A 14,278-nucleotide genomic window follows, 5' to 3' on the forward strand; every position below is an offset into this window, starting at 1 on the left:
TTGTCAATATATGCCTCGTGTAAGGTCTGCTTAATAATATCGCGTATTGAACACCCCTAACTAGATTTTACTCTGGGCCGAGCTGTCAACCTGTGAGCTAACTGCCAAGCAGTCAAATTTTCAAAAACTGTTATGGGCCAAACACAATTGATACGTTTGCGTGCGTTTTGACAGTTTTCCCATGGGAAAACTGTCAAAACGCACGCAAACGTATCAATTGTGTTTGGCCCATTAAAATGGATTTTCAACATCAAATATTGGGCCTATGAGATGAGTGTGAAAAAAATATGTTGTACATAGCTCAGAAAAATGTGTTCTATCGGATGAATAAAAAAAATCAACATGTTTTTCAAAATTAAAAAACCCAATTTACACAATCAAGTTTTATTCAATAATGAAAAATATTGTCAATATTTTACGGCCGTGTAAAGTCTACTGGTGATGCGAGCGACTGCGAGCCGCCCGCGAGTGGTGTCGGCAGGTACTAATAACCGGGACGTGATTGTCCCGAAGAACCGATTAAAAATTCATGCAACCCAGAAGAGCTGACGAGACCAGCACCGCCAGAGGCGCTAGTGTAGTTTACTCACATTTAGGGTAAATTTATTTGAAAGTGTTATGTCAAGTGTAGACTTTTTTTGCTGTGAGTTTTGGCGCTCGCCTCGAACGAGAAAATTAATAAATATTTACGTCGGTTCGTCGCTCATCCATACATAACGAGTTTGAGCTTGCGGTGTAAGAAAATCTGTGCAGAAAATGGCTCTTCACGTCCCAAAAGCACTTGTATTTGCTTCCATGTTAAAGGAAGGTGCTCATGTAAGTATAAATTGCTGGGTCCGAAGGTGGATTCCAGTCAAAATTGGTTATTTCCGGACGGATGGCGATGACTCACGTAACTTTTTTTTTCTCGTAGGCTTATTCCGGCCTGGAGGAGCAGTACACCGGAACATCAACGCCTGTAAGGAGTTTGCCGATTCGGTGCGCCCGGAATAAACAAAAAAAATTAATGATCATCAATCACATCGAGAATCAGTTTGTCACTTCCGAAGCGAGCACCATCATGACACAGATGTCGAACATCCGGCGGCCAAACTGATGATCCAGGTCAGTCAGATGCAGGATGCCGAAATTGGAGATGTGTTCCATCTTCGTGGAGGTGTTTTGCGGCGCTACTGGAGGTCGTTCAAGAGCTGCTTCGATTGGGAGTGACAACAAGCGATATTGCTGAAGGGTATGAAAAAGTCCTGGATCTGGCTTTGTAACCTCTGCGAAGTCTGGTTTGCCACGAAGTAAAGGATTATCAAAATCAGGAACAGGTCAAGGTAATATGGAAGGTTTCGATTATGTACAAACAGTTTGGTAACGAGGACTTCATTTCAGAATTGATAACAAAGGCATGTGCTTCGATTCTGCCGGAAAAGCTCTCCTTCAATGTGGAAAACATTAGAGTGTGCAAGATTTTGGGAAGTGGATTTCGCACGTCCGAGGTGGTTCATGAAATGGTGTTCAAGCGCTTCCTGGAAGGCGAGATCACTTCGGCCAAGAATGCTAAAATTCCTAAGTTTTCCTGTCCGGTGGATATTATTCAGACGGAAACCAAGGGAACTGTTCTGATCAAGAGTGCTGATGAGCTAAAGAACTTCAGGTAGGAAGAGGAAAATCTATTGGAATCGCAAATTAAGGCTATCGCTGATACCGGGACTAAGGTTCAGCGACATGGCTCTGCATTACATGAACAAATATGATGGCGGTGCGTTTGAATTCCAAGTTTGCGTCGTTTGAGCAAGGCCGTTAATGGAACTGTACTACCCTGTTTGACTCCAACAAGTTTCGAAGAGCTATTGCGACAATGTGTTCGTAAATGAACTTGGAGATACCTCAGCGTGCATTTTCCGCTCGGAAGGATCGGATAGCAGAATTGTTACCATTGTCATTCGTGGCTCCACAGACAACTACATGGACGATATCGAGCGTACCATTAACGATGGAGTCAACACTTTCAAGGGTCTTTTCTGCCAGGAGCTGGAGCTGTAGAAATCAAACTAGCTCGTTTGTCGCATGAGTGCGCATACGATTTCTGGCTGAAAATCGAATATAGTCAAAGCTCCATGAACCGAGATTGAAGGGACCATCGACTTATGGGAATATCGAGATGTAGAATAGAAAATCCTTGGAAAGCTCTCTGGAGGGACCATCACAGAAACGAATTCATCATGTAGAAGTTTGAAGACCAAGCGCAGCCGGAAGGGCCAAATTTCGGTGGCACCGTTTCAGAACTCGGAACGGTGGCTCTGCAGGACAAGGGTGAGTCTTTTTTATTCGGATTATCGAAAATGTCTTCCGAATTTTATACTATTACATTTTGTGGAGAATTCTTTCCGAAGCTTGCCAGTAATTCATTTTTTATGCCACCAAAACCATGAATGTTGACAGAATCCATAGAGAATTCCCAGCTATTTGTGAAAGAATGATGACTGGATTCAAATGAGTAAAAATCTTGACTCGAATACTGACTAGAAAGGAAATTCAGTTCAAATTTTACCTTGAACCTATTCGGGGATACTTCGGTGATCATGTCGCCAGGTAATCATTGGATTTCAGCTTCATCTGGATACGATTTATTTGTTCGGGGACTCATCCCTTTCCACTCCACCCCTTAAGTTATTTCGTAATTTTGTTTATGTATGTTATCCACCAGTCTTCTTCTTTATCCATGAGTCTTGCTCTTCATAAGGTTCCACGCAACAGTACAGTCGAGTTTGATTATTATTCTGCCTTCAATGCACTGATATTTCGATGAAAATTTTATTTTTTGATGTGGAACTCTTCTCGAACAGTATCAAATAACAATCTACACCAAATACGGGTCCATTAGTGATGTGTTAGAATTTTTGACGTGGTTGTGAGCGTCTATATGATGACCCGGGAAAGCAGTATATTATAGGAAAGCGCATTTTAGTATCTAGTCCAGAATACGTCATGCGACAGCGCTACCTTCTGAATTTTTCACAAAACATAATTTGATAAGCCTGTAAAGTGCAAAAGAATTCATTGGCCACGGAACATCACGAAGTGATGTGGAACCTGTTGGAGGAGACACTTTCCTTTTTAGACTAAAACGTGTTATGCGAAAGCTCTTCATGTTTTCTCACAAAATGATCTAATGAGTCTGTAAAAGACAATTGACCTCATTGGTCGTCTCCACAACACCACGAAGTGCCCATGTGGAACCTGTAGAAAGGGACATTTCATTTTTTCATACCCACACGTGTCATGCAATAGCTCTTGGTTTCTTTATGGTTTCTTGCAAATGATCTTTTGATGAGTTTGTGAGAGACCTCATTGTCTATTTCCAGAACATAACTTTTATACCAAAACATGTCATGCGACCGCTCTTTCATCATGCTTTCTCACAAATGATCTTTTGAAGTGACTGCAGAGGACAAATTGACCTGATTGGTCATCTCCAGAAAATCACAGAGGGGGAACCTGCCGTTGGGGACATTTCCCTTTTTACGCCAAAACGTGACATGCAACAGCTCTTTTTTCATGGTTTCTCACAAATGGCCTCCGGTAATTTTAACGGAAATCCCTCTGAGAATCCCTCCGATAATTTCTCTGGAAATCCATCCGAGAATTCATCTGAAAATCCCTCCAGGTATTCCTATGGGAAGTCATCTGCGAATTCCTACTGGAATTTCTCCTGGAACTTCTTCTCGAAGAATTTCTTTATCCCGGAAATCTTATGGCAAAACGCCCGAAAATCCTCCGCAAATTCCTACGGGAATTTCTACCGGAATTTTATATTTATGAGAAAATCCCATAGCAATTTCTAGAAGAATTCCCAGTATAGTTCGGGAAGAAAGCTAACCTACCTGGATACCTGGTGGCTACAGCGTCGATATACCTATGCCTGGCATATTGTAGAGCTCCATAATCGTTAGTTTTTGGTGATGTTCCTCCAGTTTTCCCGAACGTTTAGGGTCGCCAGGTCCGATTCCACCGCGTGCAGCCAGGGTGTTCGTGGCCTTCCACGAAGTCGCTGGCTTCTATCTGGTTCTCTGGTGAATATTGTTTTAGCTATTATTTTTTCCGACATTCACACTAAGTGACCAGCCCACTGGAGTCTGTCGTATTTTATACGATTACAATATTTTTTTCTTTGTATACTTGATACAGCTCATGATTCATAAGTCTGCGCCACATACCATTTTCTAATTTTCCTCAGAGTATTGTACGCAGCACTTTTAGCTCGAAAACCCCGAAAGCTCTCCGGTCCGCCGCTTTTAACGTTTATGCTTCATGTCCATACAGGGTAACTAGTAGAATTAGAGTTTTGTATAGAGCAAATTTCGTTTCCGTGTGCATGTTGCGGTACCTAAGCTGGTTTATTCGCAGCAGCAATACGTCTTTTCACTTCACAGGAAACGTCATTGTCACATATCACAAGCGTTTCAAGGTAAATAAATTCTTCAACAACTTCAAATACATCCCCATCAAGAACTACCTCAGCACCAACACCACTAGGTTTTCCTCTAACTCTACCTGCCACGATGTCCTTTGTTTTGGTATAGTTAATGGCTAAGCATATCCTCGCCGTCTCTCTCTTCAGTTCTCACTACTGCTCTGCGATCGATTCCAATGAGGTCGATGCCGTCCGCAAATCCCGGAGCATATACGACCGTGCGACAGCGGCCCTGCGACAGGTACGCGACAGAATTTTGTACGCCGAATTCAGAAGAGTGATCCCTATGTAATTGGCACACTCCAGTCTGTGCCTTTTCTTATAGATTGGGCATATGAGCCCATCTGACCAGCCAGCAGGCAGTTCTTCATCCTCCCATATTTTCTGGATAATGTCGTGGATTGATTGATGCATCTGCTCACTTCCGTGTTTGAGAAGCTCGACCAGGATATCGTCATTCTAGCAGTTTTACTGTTTTTCAGCTCGTTTAGAGCCTTCTTTACCTCGTCCAGCGTTGGTGCTTCCACAGCTTGATCGTCGCCGACTATGTCCATTCTGCTTCCTAATACACCTTCATTTTCACCGTTCAACAAATCTTCGAAGTGCTCCTTCCACCTGACTGCTACCATAGTCTTGTCTGTCAGCAACTTCCCCTCTCGGTTATTGCACATGACGGTCACAGGCGCATTCTTATGCCGCGCGCCATTGACAGTTGCGTAAAACCTCCACATATCATTTCTATCCATGTTCTCCTACGCTTCAGCTATCACACTCTCTTCGTGTTGTCTTTTTTCTGCGGTGTATTCGTTTCTCTTCTGCCCTTGCTACGCTGTACCGCTCTCTATTGGAACGGGTACGAGGCACTAGCATTTGAGCAACATTTTTCTCGTCCGTCACTCGCTGGCACTCCTCATCAAAACAACCATTTCATTGGCGTCGCTGTGCAGTTCCTACGCTGTTGCGTCACAGCTTCGCGGATATTTTCCCACAATATTTTTGACGTTGCCAGATCCGGTGTCATCTCCTATCCGCTCGTCCAGCTTCTGGTGGTACGAGAAGGGGGGGGGGGGGCAACTTTTTTGGTCTTCTAAATCGTACTTTTATAATACGAATATTAACACATGAAACCAAATCCAAACCAAATCGAAACAATAATGATTAACACAATAATGGATTTAAAAATGCGTGATTTATTGCTCATCAGATATTTTTAAATAAAGTGAGAAAAATATTAACGAACTTAGTATTCATAAAGAATATAAAATCTGCTATAACAATTATTATAAAAATACTGCATTCTTCCATAAGTTTAAGAAAACTAGAACCATACATCTGAATTTCTAAACAAATCCTCTCTGAAATAATATTTATTATGAAATAGGCAGAAAAATCAATATGCAAGCTTTCTCCAGGAATTCCTTCGACAATTGCTCCTGGCATTCTATCCGTAATTCTATCAGGGATTCTTTAGGAATGCCTCCAGCAACTTCTTCGGCAGTGTCTTCAGGAATTTCACCATAAATTTTGCCGGGAATTGATCCGAAAATTCCACCATTATTTACTCCAAGAGAATCATCACGAACTTCTTTATAAGTTCTGCAGAATTCCGTGCAACAATTCAAATAATTTCGAGCTGTTTCCCATAATTTTTAAGAATAAGAATATTCCGTGGAAATTCCGCAGAATTGTCAGTAAACATTACTGAGAATTTCACGAAAAATCTTCGAATTTCTTGTGTAAATTCCATAAAATTTTCCGTGAATTGTTTCGAATAATTTCTTGTGAAAATTTCAAAGAATTTCTGTAAGAAAGCCTGATTGAATTCCCGAAGGAACTACTGGTGGAACTTCAGAGCAGGGTTGTAAATATTCGGCAACACTGGATGAAGGTGATGTTTTTTTATATCATGTTTTTATTTTCTACCTGCTTTGAAATCAACCTCACATTCCCGGAGAGGCAGAAAAGTAAACAACAAAACTCACATCACCCACTGCGCCGCGAAGATGAAATTTACCACAGCTAAATGTACACATTCACTCAGCAAATTGAAAAAATTCACCACGCGTTTAAATGGGCCACTCACAGTCATACGGTAAGGCGCGAACTGAGCAGCCTGTCAGAGTGACTTGTAAGTGGCTGAATTGAATAATCGGTGTTGGAAATGATTTTCCGGTTGCACCCAGTCGAACTCACCATTTACCCGTAATGCTGGGTAGATACCTTTACGTGGTGTGTTACGGGGTAACATCTACCACGGTTACATTGCCAGCTACAGGCAAATCCTGACCCAACGAATACCTTCCTCATTATCCAACTCCGTGGTACTTATGAGGGTGTCGCTAAGCCGGTGGCCTCTCGTTAAGTAAGTACTACATCAACACTTCCTTCCTCTCCCTAGTTACGGGGAAGATGGGCGTGGCCAGGAGTAGTAATCCTCATGCTTTTGTTATTTTTGTTTAAGACTTGAATCAAGGACCACTCCCCTTCTTGATTTCTGATAGCATTCTAGATAAGGATCTCAAAAGTAAAACATGAGTATCACTAGTGTCCAATCTACGAATTACACCGTAACAATGCTAATGCTAATGCACCCAGTCGAACTCACCACGACGGCGATGAACGCGACTGCAGGTTATACTGAGATCCATGTTTTTCACTGCTTTTCACTGTTTTTCACATGTTTTTGACTGTGAAATATTTCTACCCTGCTTCAGAGGAACATCCGGTGGAATACCCTAGAGGAAGAGAAAAAATATTTCTGAAGGAACTTCCGAAATCCCATTTCCCGTGAAATTCCTGCCAAATATCGTCCAGGAATTCCCTGTGAAGTTCCTGGAGGTATTACCCGAGAATTTCTTGGAAAAACTCCTGAAAGAACTCCCGGAGGAACTCCCACAAGCACTTCCGGAGGAATTCCCACATGGAAGTCCTGAAATAATTCTTAGAGAAGTTCTTAAAGGAATTCCCAGAAAAATACCAGGAGGAATTAATGCAGAAATTCCCAGATGAAATCCTGAACGTATTCCCAGATGAATTGCTGAAGAAAATCCCTGCAGATTGTTCCGAAGAAATTTCTGGAAGAACTCTTGGCAGATATCCGAGTAAATTCCGAGTTAAGTCCGGAAGGAATTCTAGTACACTTCCGCGAAAAATCTCCCGGAGAAATTCCTGGAGAAGTACCTGAAGAAACTCCCGAAAAAATACCTGTAAGAATTTCTGGGGGAATACTTGGACGAATTCCAGGAGAAATTCATGAAGATATTTCTAGAGGATTTCTTGAAGGATATTCTGAAGTAATTGCGAAAAGAATTCCAGATTGGAATGCAAGATTATTTCACTATTGAATATTTGGAGGTATTCCCGGAAAATTTCCTGGAAGTAATCCCGGAGGAATTAAAGGAAGAGTTCCGAGAGGAATGCCCGGAGAAGTTCCTAGAAGAATTTCCGAAGGAATTTCTTATAGATTTACAAGTGAAATTATGGAGCTAAATCGGAAGATTTCCGTCATAAATTTTTGAAGAAACTTCTGGTAGAATTTTGGGAAGAAATTCCGTATGTATTCTTGACGGAACTCTCGAATGCATGCCTGAAGGAAATGCCGGATTCTTCCTAAAGAGAGAATAGCCGAAGAAATATCTAGAAGTAAATCTTGGAGAGAAGAAAAGAAATCTTCAAGGAATTTCCTCGTGAATTTCCTAAAAAAAATTAAGTGGGGGGTTTCTAGATAAGGAGGAATTGCAATTACATGAGGAGGATTTTCGAACGATTTTCAGAGGAATTTGTGGATAACTTTCCGGAGGAATTTAGAAGTTCCCAGAAGGATTTCAAGGAGAATTTTTGAGCCCGAAATGTTTCGAGTTGTTTTGAACTTTCATATACACCCAGGTTTTTTTTACACGGTTGGAATTCATTAATTTCTCGGTTAACCTGAACTTTTACAGTTTTTTAAATACCCCCTGAATTTTCTTTGATTTTTTGTGAATTTTTTGGTGGGGTTAACTCATTGCTTCATTGTCGCTGAAGGTCTTAAACGACCAAAACCAAACCGTGTAAAAAAAAACCTGGGTGTATTATGGATCCTAGAGGCCCTAATAAGTTTTGGGAATCTTTTGAATTTCAACCACCAATTTCTGTATATGATTGGATCGTTAAGTGCACATGTTTGAGGGAATTCATTTCAGTACTCGTTCAATCTTTCCACAATTTAGGGGGGCGACGGCCCCCCTGCCCCCCTCTGGCTACGCCCTTGCTGACAAGTGTTGGATATTGAAACGCATCGTTTTATTGTTTCGTGAATTCGTGACGCTGGAAAGCGCCCACATTTTTGCAACTGATCCGTAGTAGTGATCCGAGTCAACGTTTAGATATGAAGGACCTTACATCTATAACATCCGAGAAATGTCGTCCGACGATCAGCACGTGGTCTATCTGTGAGCAAGTATTTCCACTCGGATGTTGCCAGATGTGTTTGCAGATATACTTACGTGCGAAGAAGGTACTGCTGATTGTCAACCCTTTAGCAGCAGCATAGGTTACAAATCGCAGACCATTATCGTTGGTAGCGGAAAAAAGGCTTTCCGTACCAATGACAGTGCGAAAGAAACTTTCTTTTCCGATCTGCGCATTTGCATCTCCGATAACAATCTTTACATCGTGTGGTGGGCACTCATCCTTCACGTCATCAGACTTATCGTTCTTTGGGGCATAGATGCAGATCAGGCTATAGTTGAAGAATTTGCCCTTCATTCTCAACACGCAAATGCGGTCGCTTATCCGCTTCCACCGAATAACACGCTTTATCTGCTTCCCGATCACCATGAAGCCAACTCCTCGTTCGGCGCTGTCACCGCCGCGCCGCTATAGTAGATGAGGTACTTCAATGAAGTGATTGCTGTGGGTTACACCGCCCGGAATTCACGTTCTCCAGTTCTGGGCCATCGTATTTCCTGGATTGCTGCCACACTCACGAGCACGCCCTGCCAGCTCACGAGGCAGGAGCCCAGCACGTGCGGATTCATTCAAAGTTCACACGTTCCAGGATCCGACATTCCAATCGTTGTCCTTTCTTCATTACCGGGTCTGTTGCTGTTGAATCAATCCGTTTACTCTACTTTTGCCTTTCTTTGTAACTGTAGAATTACAGACGAACAGATATAACACATGTGAAATTCTCATTGTTCACTGATTTACTGGTCAATTTGAATTATCATTAGTTGGCCAATCGATCACTCGTGGCGCGCGCATCGGATTGGCTCGAGTTTGACGTTTGCTCACTACCGCCATCTGGTTCGTGGTTTGCTCAACTTAGTGAAAACAACAAATGTCGTTAGGATTTGTACGACGATGAATCTCATTAGTGAATTTGCAATGTATTATGTCTGTTTGTCTGTGGTAGAATCTTCGGTAGGCTAGCTTACCAGGGTTGCGCTATCCTCGGCGATTCCTACATCGCGTTGGAAGGGCTGTCTTTTCTACGCTGACACGATGCAACATGATGTGCACAGTTTAGAGTCCCTCGCTGGCACTCGGACGATGATCAGCCGCCCCTAACATGGGGAACAAACGCTGTTGTGGAGAACAGGCGCTCGATCAGATTTGCACCTCCAGATAGGGGAAAATCCCCCCTTCCCTGTCAGCATACGACCATAGTTCCCACCGGGGTAGTTTACCCAATCTTTTCTAAGGTTGCTCGTATCCCGACCAGCGTCACGAGGAGGTAGGGATAGGAGCTGCTTTGTAAGAGGCTAAGGACCGCGAAGTGGAGTCTATTTTATTCCTTCAGGTACGCGAAGCACCAATGATACGCTTTACCAACATTTGCCGAGCCCTATAAAAGTTAAAAGCTACAGATATTCCCAGGGTAATTTTCAGAGGAATTCATGAAGGAATTTTCAGAGCAATCCACGAAAGAGTTCCTAAAGAGATTTCCGGAATAACTGAATCCTTCGAATTATTTTGGTGGGATTTTAACCCGTATTCTTTCTTTTCCAGACGTTTTCGACCGCAACTAGGCATGAACCTCGATATGAGCTCCCGTCTAGTGTTTCCTTGGAAAATTTACAACAAATAGCGTAGCACTCGAAAAACCCGCTCATATGGTTCGCCAACTCATGGTTAATTTCGCAAAGCTCACTGAAGAACTTCCAGGAGCAGCGGGATGAGGCTATCAAGGGCCCTGACACGGTAATTATAAAGCCAACAAATCTGCGTTACTGCTCGAGGTTACTCGTTATCAGCAGGAGAATTTATTCGACACGAAAATTTTTAATTAGACGTTCGAGCCTAAGACGCAGAGGTAGAGGCCATCACTGAAGATGTGTGACTTGGAAGATTTATCTCGGAATGCGAAGGAGCTGGCGAAAGTTCACTACGAACATTTATCCACCTGGGGACACTCGTACCCAACGAATTTGATAGGTTCCTCTTTCGGCAAGTGCAACTCATTCATGAACGATGGGCCATCGCTTCTACTGTGACGGACTAGCGTGGTGCTCGTATTTTATGGCTACAATAAAAATAAAAATAAAACATTGAATACAAACGTTAAAGTTAAATGTAAAACTTACTCTAATGTGTTACTCACATGTTGTCAAAGTGAACGCCACTGCTGTGCCCTTGCGCTGCCCCCTCGGATCCCGACTGACTGCTGTTTCCTTCTCCGCTGCACATACTGCTACTTCCAGCCTAGTCTAGGTTTAGTTGTAAGTAACTCGTTGAACTGGAACATGGGACGTTGACGATGGCATACAGGCGAACGATTCCCGTGACCAATGCTGCTGACGCTCTGGTGTCTGAGAAGCCAGTAGTGCAACGAAGAACCCGGTGGAGCACACGACGAACGTTTGTCTTCCTGGGGATACTCGTACGAATCGTAACGAATTCGATAGGTTCCTGCTTCGGCACGTGCAACTGGTTCATGGACGATGACATGAGACATTCGCATCGCAAGCAAACGCTTCTTCTGTTACTGACCAACGTGGTGATCGTATTTTATGGCTGCAATTAGAATGAAAATAAGACATTGATTACAACTAAATTAAACTCAAGGGTCAAATATCAAACTTACTCTTTTATGTTTGGGAGTATTACGCCGATCATTCCCATCGCTGTATTTAATGGTAACTCATGCTGTCGAAGTGCCCATACTTCCACAACACTGGTTGGTGGATGAGGAACTGATACTTGCCGATGGGTGCCTCGCATGTGGTGATGGTGGTAGATTGGTGCTGCTGCCACTGCTTGTGGAATGTTTAACTTCCATAGTCTCGTCATCACTATCCAAGATGGTATCGTGTTTGCTATGATAGCAGGTGTAGGTATGTGACTTTCGCTGCCGCCGCCGCGATTGTGATCGCTACTCGATCATTGATGTATGCTGTCACTGTTCATCATCATGCTGCTATTACCTCGGCTATTACTGACATTGCCCCCGTACGACGAATACGAATTGTGAATTTGTAGTGTTCAATCCGCTTCCTCTGCCACCACCCATCGATCCGGAATCGATCTGCTGGTAGTGATGATGGTTGTGATTTCCACTACCACGGCTGCTGATATGTTTCAAATGCGACTGTGCCAGCTGCTGCTGCGATGATGACGATGAAGATGAGTGGCGGTGGTGCTGCTGTGGCGGAATCTGTTGCTATGGTATTTGCAGCTAATTGCTATTGCTGCTGCTGTCGTGATAGAATGACGACGAGGATGATCCTTCAGCATCATGGTACTGCTAGCACATGTGGTTATTCCGATTGGTGTTATATCGTTGCTGGTGGGGAGGGGTGTTCTCATTGACGCGCTTCACCAATTATAGTTGATTATTCTCCTGTCGTAGCGAGAGACGCTGAAATAAGAAACATGTAGTGAATATCATTATTACGATCAAACATCACGATCATCAATTGCTATATCACAATAACTAACCGAGGATCAGATGCGGTTCTTCGGCTCGGGATGAAGCGTCTGAACGTTGAGTTGCGGCTTCAGATAAATTTCGTACACATTGAGAAAAGGCGCCGAGCCGACTATCAGCGAGAGCAGTCCGGTTTGACTACGATGGGACAATTGCCATATGGCGACCACTTTGCGGTCAGGCAACATTTAGTTGAACTGCATTGATCAACAACATCCGCTAGCTCGAAAACGGTTTGACCATGGACACAAGGACAGAAACATTAACATACTGCTACGGTGGAACCTACAGTGGCAGCTGCATCGACAGCGAAGTGCTTCGCTGGGCACTAGATGTTGAACATTTCGACATTTCGACCCCGATGGATCTGGTACAGATGGTTGTCGTATATGATATATGTCCAGTACGATTCGTTGAACCTGAATGTTGAACGTGATGGTCGTGTTCTCGGTGGCGTTTGGAACAAAATTTGTCACCAAAGTGGCCGTCGTTGGTTGAACGCTTAAATTATAACTATTCAGGTTTTCTAGAGAAGAAACAATTTACAGAAACTATGATTAAAATATGAAGGTTGATAGTAATTTGGACATACAATATAATTTAGGGATTGTATGCAAGGATTAAAAGGACTTTGTTGTTTTTGTTGAGTATGTACTTACATGTGAATCGTTGAGTATGTCCTACGGCACACCTTTATTATTTGGAGCTTTGACGTTGTTGTAGTAGGAATAGTCCACCAGATGAGCCAACGTCGTGAAAGGAAGGTTCCGTTCCTGGTCGATCGTTAACAATCGCTTCAGCAGATCGATAAACTCTCGTCGGTCAGTCTTTTCCGCCAGCAACTAACCACCTTCGATATCGGTTGATTCGTTCACCTGCTGTCCGATATCGACAGTTGAAGATATACTTTCGAGACTCTTTGCTTTTCTTGCTGTTGTTGTTGGTTTCCGTCAAGTGCTCCTCCGGTGGTTCAATCTCCAGAAGTGCTTAAGTGGAATCGACATACACGACAAAAATTTAGGGCAATGTGGTAGCTTAGCAAGTAAATGGAAAAAAATATGGTCTTACAGAAGATAGAAAACAAATCAACAATAATTCCGCATTGTTTCGGGTTAGTATTATTTGTAAAGATGGCTAGTATACTTTTTATACTAAGTGAAGCATAAAATTAAAAAATGACTTTTTTATTTTTAAGTGTAGTTATGCCTCCAGAATATCCGAAGGAATCCCTTGAACACTTTAGAAAGAATCCCTCCGACTCAAAAATACTCTAGATTTCCTAGTGGAATCCCTTCAGAATATCCGGGAAATCCCTTTCAAAATTCCAGAAGGAATCCGTTCTGAATTCCGGAAAGAATCCCTCCAAAGGAATTCCTTCAGAACTCTCTGAAAATTCCGAAAAAATACCTCCAGGATTCCTGAATGAATTGCTCCTGAACAGTAGGAATTAATTCAGAGATCAATAATCCTTTTGGGAATTTCCTAGATTGGAAGATTTTTTTGCGATCAGATTTGTTAGCTTACCTATGCAAGATCTCAGCTTCATTCAATCTCTATTTTAAAGTTTTGCCGACTACCAGTTCCTGATAACCGGGACTATTATTCACATTAGCATCGTTGGAAATGTTGATATTTGGATCGAGGATCGGGATCGATATAAGCGGAACCCGTGAAAATTACGATTTTTGGTGAAATAAATCATTCCGGCATGCATTCAAGAAATATCGGGACTGGAACTGGCGGGAGACATTCTTCTAAATTCTTCAGGATAAGTTGATAGTGTTTACGCGGAGCGCAGATACTCGCGCTACAATGTCCATGCTCCCCGGAACGGTACTATCCGGTCGGTGGTATCGGGAACCCGCAAGGAAGCACGGAACGGAAGGATTGATGATGTTGACGAT

At 42.7% G+C, this 14,278-nt stretch overlaps 2 pseudogenes; one reads left to right on the forward strand and one right to left on the reverse strand.

Moving 5' to 3' along the window:
* Nucleotides 1-586: 586 nt before the first annotated feature.
* On the forward strand, nucleotides 587-10,965 carry LOC134223094 (T-complex protein 1 subunit theta-like; annotated as a pseudogene).
* A 623-nt stretch (nucleotides 10,966-11,588) lies between these two features.
* On the reverse strand, nucleotides 11,589-13,920 carry LOC134223096 (uncharacterized; annotated as a pseudogene).
* Nucleotides 13,921-14,278: the final 358 nt, after the last annotated feature.

Source organism: Armigeres subalbatus, chromosome 3, assembly GCF_024139115.2.
Source record: "Armigeres subalbatus isolate Guangzhou_Male chromosome 3, GZ_Asu_2, whole genome shotgun sequence".
NCBI lineage: Eukaryota > Metazoa > Arthropoda > Insecta > Diptera > Culicidae > Armigeres > Armigeres subalbatus.